This window comes from Sciurus carolinensis, unplaced genomic scaffold (assembly GCF_902686445.1).
Source record: "Sciurus carolinensis unplaced genomic scaffold, mSciCar1.2, whole genome shotgun sequence".
NCBI classification, from domain to species: Eukaryota; Metazoa; Chordata; class Mammalia; order Rodentia; family Sciuridae; genus Sciurus; species Sciurus carolinensis.
Genome location: NW_025920137.1, coordinates 1,509,889 through 1,516,719, shown reverse-complemented (window position 1 = coordinate 1,516,719; position 6,831 = coordinate 1,509,889). Strand labels below are relative to the sequence as shown.

The 6,831-nt window shown below is 35.5% G+C and overlaps 1 pseudogene; it reads left to right on the top strand.

The window, feature by feature from the left end:
- The first annotated feature begins 663 nt into the window (after positions 1-663).
- On the top strand, positions 664-3,705 carry LOC124974187 (DNA mismatch repair protein Msh2-like; annotated as a pseudogene).
- The last annotated feature ends 3,126 nt before the right edge of the window (positions 3,706-6,831 follow it).

Sequence of the window (6,831 nt, the reverse complement as noted above, 5' to 3'; positions counted from 1 at the left end):
CCTCTCATTTCCTTCTAAAAAATCTAAAGTTCCTTCATTCTTCTCTTACTCCTGACCTCTGCCACCCCCATTATATATCAACATCCACTTATCGGGGAAAACATTTGGCTTTTGTTTTTTTGGGATTGGCTTATTTCACTTAGTATGATATTCTCCAATTCCATCAATTTATCTGCAAATGCCATATTATTCTTCTTTATGGTTGAATAATATTCCATTGTGCACATATACCACAGTTTCTTTATGGAATATAAGTTGAAGTTATGTAAAATACATCTGATTAGAAACTTTAAGAAACTTTATATGGTTTGTCTAATAATTTGTTTCACTCTTTTGGAAAGTTCATGTATTTCTTAGAGGGGCATGGGAAACTACATTCTATAAATTGAAATAAAGATGCATGGTACACCACTACTGCTAAACTATAGCTGATATAAGTTTTAGTTGAAAATGAACTTTGATGCTTAAATTATAAGAATATTGAGGTTGTTATGACCAAAAATTCATGAAAATTAAATTTATTTTTTTCTTCAAAATGAATATGAATTTGTGATTTTATAACAGTATTATCTCATTTGTTCTTTCTGGACTTATATCTACCTGAGATAGATAGGCAGGCAGGCAGATTGGTAGATGAACAGATAGACGATAGATATCATCGAAATGGCGGTGCAACCGAAGGAGGCGCTGCAGCTGGAAAGTGCAGTTGAGGTCGGTTTCCTGCGCTTCTTCCAGAGCATGCGGGAGAAGCCAACCACCACCGTGTACCTCTTCGACCAGGGCGACTTCTACACTGCTCACAGTGAGGACGCGCTGCTGGCCGCCCTCGAGGTGTTCAAGACCCAGGGGGTGATCAAGTACTTGGGACCAGAGCAAAGACTCTGCAGAGTGTTGTGCTTACTAAAATGAATTTTGAATCTTTTGTAAAAGATCCTCTTCTGGTTCGTCAATATAGAGTTGAAGTTTATAAAAACAGAGCTGGAAATAAGGTATCCAAGGAGAATGATTGGTATTTGGCATTTAAGGCTTCTCCTGGCAATCTTTCTCAGTTTGAAGACATTCTGTTTGGTAACAATGATATGTAAGCTCCCATTGGAGTTGTGGGTGTTAAAATGTCCACAGTTGATGGTCCACGGCAGGTTGGAGTTGGGTATGTTGATAACATACAGAGGAAGCTAGGACTGTGTGAATTCCCTGATAACGATCAGTTTTCCAATCTGGAGGCTCTCCTAATTCAGATTGGACCAAAGGAATGTGTGTTACCAGGAGGAGAGAATGCTGGAGATATGGGGAAACTGAGGCAGGTTATTCAGAGAGGAGGAATTCTGATCACAGAAAGAAAAAGAGCTGACTTTTCCACAAAAGACATTTATCAGGATCTAAATCGGTTGTTGAAAAGCAAAAAGGGAGAACAGATGAATAGTGCTGTCTTGCTGGAAATGGAGAATCAGGTTGCAGTTTTATCACTGTCTGCAGTAATTAAGTTTTTAGAACTCTTATCAGATGATTCAAATTTTGGACAGTTTTAATTGACCACTTTTGACTTCAGCCAGTACATGAAACTGGATATTGCAGCATTTAGAGCTCTCAACCTTTTCCAGGGTTCAGTTGAAGACACTACTGGCTCTCAGTCTCTGGCTGCATTACTGAATAAGTGCAAAACCCCTCAAGGACAAAGACTGGTTAACCAGTGTATTAAGCAGCCTCTCATGGATAAGAACAGAATAGAAGAAGATTAAATTTAGTGGAAGCTTTTGTAGAAGATGCAGAATTGAGGCAGAGTTTACAAGAAGATTTACTTCGTCAATTCCCAGATCTTAATCGATTTGCCAAGACATTTCAAAGACAAGCAGCAAACCTTCAAGATTGTTACTGACTCTATCAGGGCATAAACCAACTCCCTAATGTTATACAGGCTCTGGAAAAATATGAAGGGAAGGTCATCCTCTTCCACTGAGCACACACAGCTTTGCTTCAGACATACGTGAAACAGTGAGAAAGAAAACACCTGCCTAAGCCAACCAGATTAACCGAACTGACTGACTATCAGCAAGATGGTAGATGTTGCAGCCAGATTACCCTCGCATCCAGAAATAGCTATTTGAAAAGATACAGACCTTTATTCATCATTTCCCTTTCCTACCCCACTCTGGAGATTAAACCTAGGCCTTGCACATGCTAGGAAAACACCAGGTATTGATGTTGGCAGCTTTTGTGACTCCTCTTATTGATCTTCGTTCTGATTTCTCAAAGTTTCAGGAGATGATAGAAACAACTTTAGTTATGGATCAGGTGGAAAACCACGAATTCCTTGTAAAACTTTCATTTGATCCTAATCTGAGTGAATTAAGAGAAGTAATGGATGACTTAGTCCACACTAATAAGTGCAGTCCGAGATCTTGGTTTGGACCCTGGCAAACAGATTAAATTGGATTCCAGTGCACAGTTTGGCTATTACTTTCGTGTAACCTGTAAAGAAGAAAAGGTTCTTCGAAACAATAAAAACTTTAGTACAGTAGATATCCAGAAGAATGGTGTTAAATTTTCTAACAGTAAGTTGTCTGCTTTAAATGAAGAATACACTAAAAATAAAGCTGAATACGAAGAGGCCCAAGATGCCATTGTCAAAGAAATTGTCAATAGTTCTTCAGGCTATGTAGAGCCAATGCAGACACTAAATGATGTGTTAGCTCAGCTAGATGCTGTTGTCAGTTTTGCTCATGTGTCAAATGGACCACCTGTTCCATATGTACAACCCGTCATTTTGGAGAAAGGACAAGGAAGAATTATCTTAAAAGCATCCAGACATGCTTGTGTTGAAATTCAAGATGAAGTTGCATTTATTCCTAATGATGTACACTTTGAAAAAGATAAACAGATGTACCACATCATTACTGGTCCCAATATGGGAGGTAAATCAATATATATTCGCCAAACTGGGGTAATAGTACTCATGGCCCAAATTGAATGTTTTGTTCCATGTGAATCAGCAGAAGTATCCATTGTGGACTGCATCTTGGCTCGGGTCGGGGCTGGTGACAGTCAGTTAAAAGGAGTCTCCACATTCATGGCTGAAATGCTGGAAACTGCTTCTATCCTCAAGTCTGCAACCAAAGATTCTTTAATAATCATAGATGAATTGGGAAGAGGAACCTCTACCTATGATGGATTTGGACTAGCATGGGCTATATCCCATTACATTGCAACAAAGATTGGTGCTTTCTGCATGTTTGCAACCCATTTTCATGAACTTACTGCCTTGGCCAATCAGATACCAACTGTTAATTACCTACATGTCACAGCACTAACCACTGAAGAGAACTTAACTATGCTTTATCAGGTGAAAAAAGGTGTCAGTGATCAGAATTTTGGAATTGACGTTGCAGAGCATGCTAATTTCCCTAGGCATGTAATAGAGTGTGCCAGACAAAAAGCCCTGGAACTTGAGGAGTTTCAGAGTATTGGAGCCTCACAAGGACATGATGAAACAGAACCAGCAGCAAAGAAGTGCTGTCTGGAAAGAGAGCAAGGTGAAAAAATTATTCTGGAGTTTCTATCCAAGGTGAAGCAAGTGCCTTTTACTGAAATGTCGGAAGAAAACATTACAATAAAATTAAAACAACTGAAAGCTGAGGTGATAGCAAAGAATAATAGTTTTGTAAATGAAATCATTTCACGAATAAAGATTACTACATAAAAAAAAAACAATGGAATGAAGATAGTGTTGATAAACTGTAGTCTGTAAGACTTTTGTTTCATATTAACCCCTTTTCCACAGTGTTTGAGTGGTTGACTAATGGTGCCCATAGGATATCAATTTAATAAAATACATAGTGATAGTACATTTTCAAAAATCTTTATTTTGGAAATTGAGAGCTGTAACTAAGGACTATTTAAATGGACACAAGCAATAGTAAGCAATGTGCCGAATTTTATAAAGTCATGTTAAAAAAAAAAGAAGATAGATACCATCACTATACTTAAATACATATTAAGACCTGCACAGAGTGCACAGAATTAGAATGACTGACAATCCTATTTGGCAGATTTATAATTTTTCATGCTTTGCCCACATTTTAATTTACTAAATAATATTTTTCAAAAATTCTAATTACATTTTATTTTTAGAACCATTTAGATTTAGAGGAAAAAAATGCAAAGACGTACAGAGAAATTCAACATGTCCACAACCAGTTTCTCCAACTATAAAAATCTTTGAAGATTATGGTATGCTTGCAACCAGTAAACCAACATAGACATGTTATTATTGGCTACATATTCTGTTGTGCATTCTCTTGGAGGTCATCTTTATCTTAATGGCAAAATACACTTTTGGAAGAGTTAGAGTCAAGGCCATAGTTTTCAACCATTTCCATAAGTTTAAATGGACAGGAGGAAGTAAATATCAGGAAGAGTGAGCCTTTGTTGACCTCCTTCCTTCAAGCCTGGCTATTGAACTCCAAAGGCTCTATTCTTTCCATAAGAGGGAGTCATAGCTTTTAGCTTCAAAACACTGTGGGTAAATATTAGGGAAAAGCAATATATGATAGTTTAAAATTTTTCTTTCTTTCTTTATTTTTGCTATGTTTATTTTGGATTTAGCAACAATGTGGTAGCTAATTAGTTATTTTCATCTTGTAAGAAAATAAGTGATATCATGAAGAATAAATATGCCATGTTTTTATTTTAACTTGTTTGCTTGCAGAGACCACTGATGCTACTGAGCTTCCATGGCAGGAGCCTTAAGAATCAGTAAGAGGCATAAATTCTAAGCACAATAAAAGAGAGCCAGCAGATAAAATCTCTCTCTGCTCCCCACACAACCCACGCAGTCTTACCTGAATGTTTACTTATGCTAGTATCTTCAGCTCCTCTGATGACATTCACTGAGGAAGAGCTACTCTTATTGCAAAAAGGTGTTCATTTTGACCTTTCCTTTATTTTTGAAAACCCCCTTTTAAAAAAATCTTATGTTTTCATCTTTTCTGCTTTCTTGGAAATAGTAGTATTTATCTAAAGTAGTCTTAGCCTAAATGTTCTCTTGCCACAGCCTATGCCCCACCACCCCTGGGAAGCTGAGCTAAATTAGTTTCTAAATGAAAATTGCAATATATATTTAAATAAAAATTATATATCAATATAAAATTATTTATGTAAAAGTTACTATATGGCTGAGAGCATCTAAAAATTAAAGAAAATGTTTCCAAACAGCTAAAATTAGGGTTCAGTGGTTGAGATACTAGAAGGTGGTTGCATATTCTAATAATAATAATAATAATAGAATTTCAATATCAAGAAAACAAAATGGAATTAGCCAAAGTTAAGTTTTATAAGCTAAGAGAATTCATTCATTTAGCAAAGCAATTTCCAAATGTTGGCTTGTGCTAGTACTGGGGAATACAAAAGTAAAAAGAAACAAACCACATCAAGTAAATAGAATTTCTGACAGTAGGAAGATTATCTTTTGACACAGGGGTGCTGTAAATGGATCAAGAAATTATACTATCCTGTATGTAAAATTTAGATCTATCTGTGGCCTAAAACTGGTAATTTATCATTATTCTTTTTCATATCTCAAATCATATAAAGGTATTTTATTCCACAAACCCCTTTAGTTTGTTATGAGAGTAAATAGTAACATATAAAGAAAAAAGACTACAGTACAGTATTAGAAGTTTGAATGTAGGTCTTGTGAACATTCCAGAAAGAAAGCTGAGTTTAACAGCTAAAACATTTGTTTTTGTTTTGTTTTGTTTTGTTTTTTTCTCAGTTAAAAGGTAAGATGGACTCAAATTCTCCCCCCACCCCCTTGGTACTATTTCTTATGCAGTGGGGCTATTTTTAGTAACAGGAACTTGACATCACCTGAGTATTTGCAATAGTGCTAATCTTGGGCCTTCATTTTCTGTGACTCACCCTTTGACTTGCTTTCCCAGGAGGAATCCCTGGACACCCATTTTGCTTCCTCCTTAGAGTGGAGTCCAGGGCTGAGAACCTCCAGGCCAGTGAGCCAGGATCACAGCTCTGAGCTCTGAGCAACTAACTCCAGCTTCTTTCCAAATAGTGCCCTATGCTGACCTTCTCTTCCTGGTTTTCCAGAGCCTTGTAAATTTACCCAAACGTGTCTATTAACACCTAGAGTGTTGTCCTTAAACTCTTTTTGGAGGTCTTTTCTTAGATTGTGTTGATTTTCTCCTCTTTCCCTTTCTCTATTTTTTTTTTTTTTTTTAGATTTCTGAATCTGTTCCCCTTCCTTGATTAACCTTTTATAAATATCTATCATCTATTAATTTATTTAATCCTTAAAAAAACAGTTGTGTGATTTTACTGAATAGACAACCATATTGGAAAGGTTAATAAATATTCATGATGGCAAAATAATTGTATCTAAATTATTTTCATTTTAAAATTCAGAGATATATTGCCATTATACCTAATTTATATAGTTCCTGAATTTGTGTTTGACCTTTATTTATATTTTTAAATTTTTTTTGGATTATTAAATATATAAAATCATCAATAATATAAAAATGAAGCAAGATCCATTTGATAATCTTTATCAATAATTTTGTCAAAAATGGAGTTTTAGTCAAAAGTGGGAGAACATTTATTTGATGACAATTTTAGATACTAAAACTATCAGTTTTTCTAAAATATAGGAGATACAAAAATGGAGGAACACATGCATGAAGAAACTTGTTCTCTGATATAAAAAGGTATGTGAGAATCACTCCATCTAAGCTAATCATTAATGCTAAATTAGAAATCATCATAAAGATGATAATTTTATCAGAAAAAAATGTTCTCCTATTTTCTTTCCATATATTATGA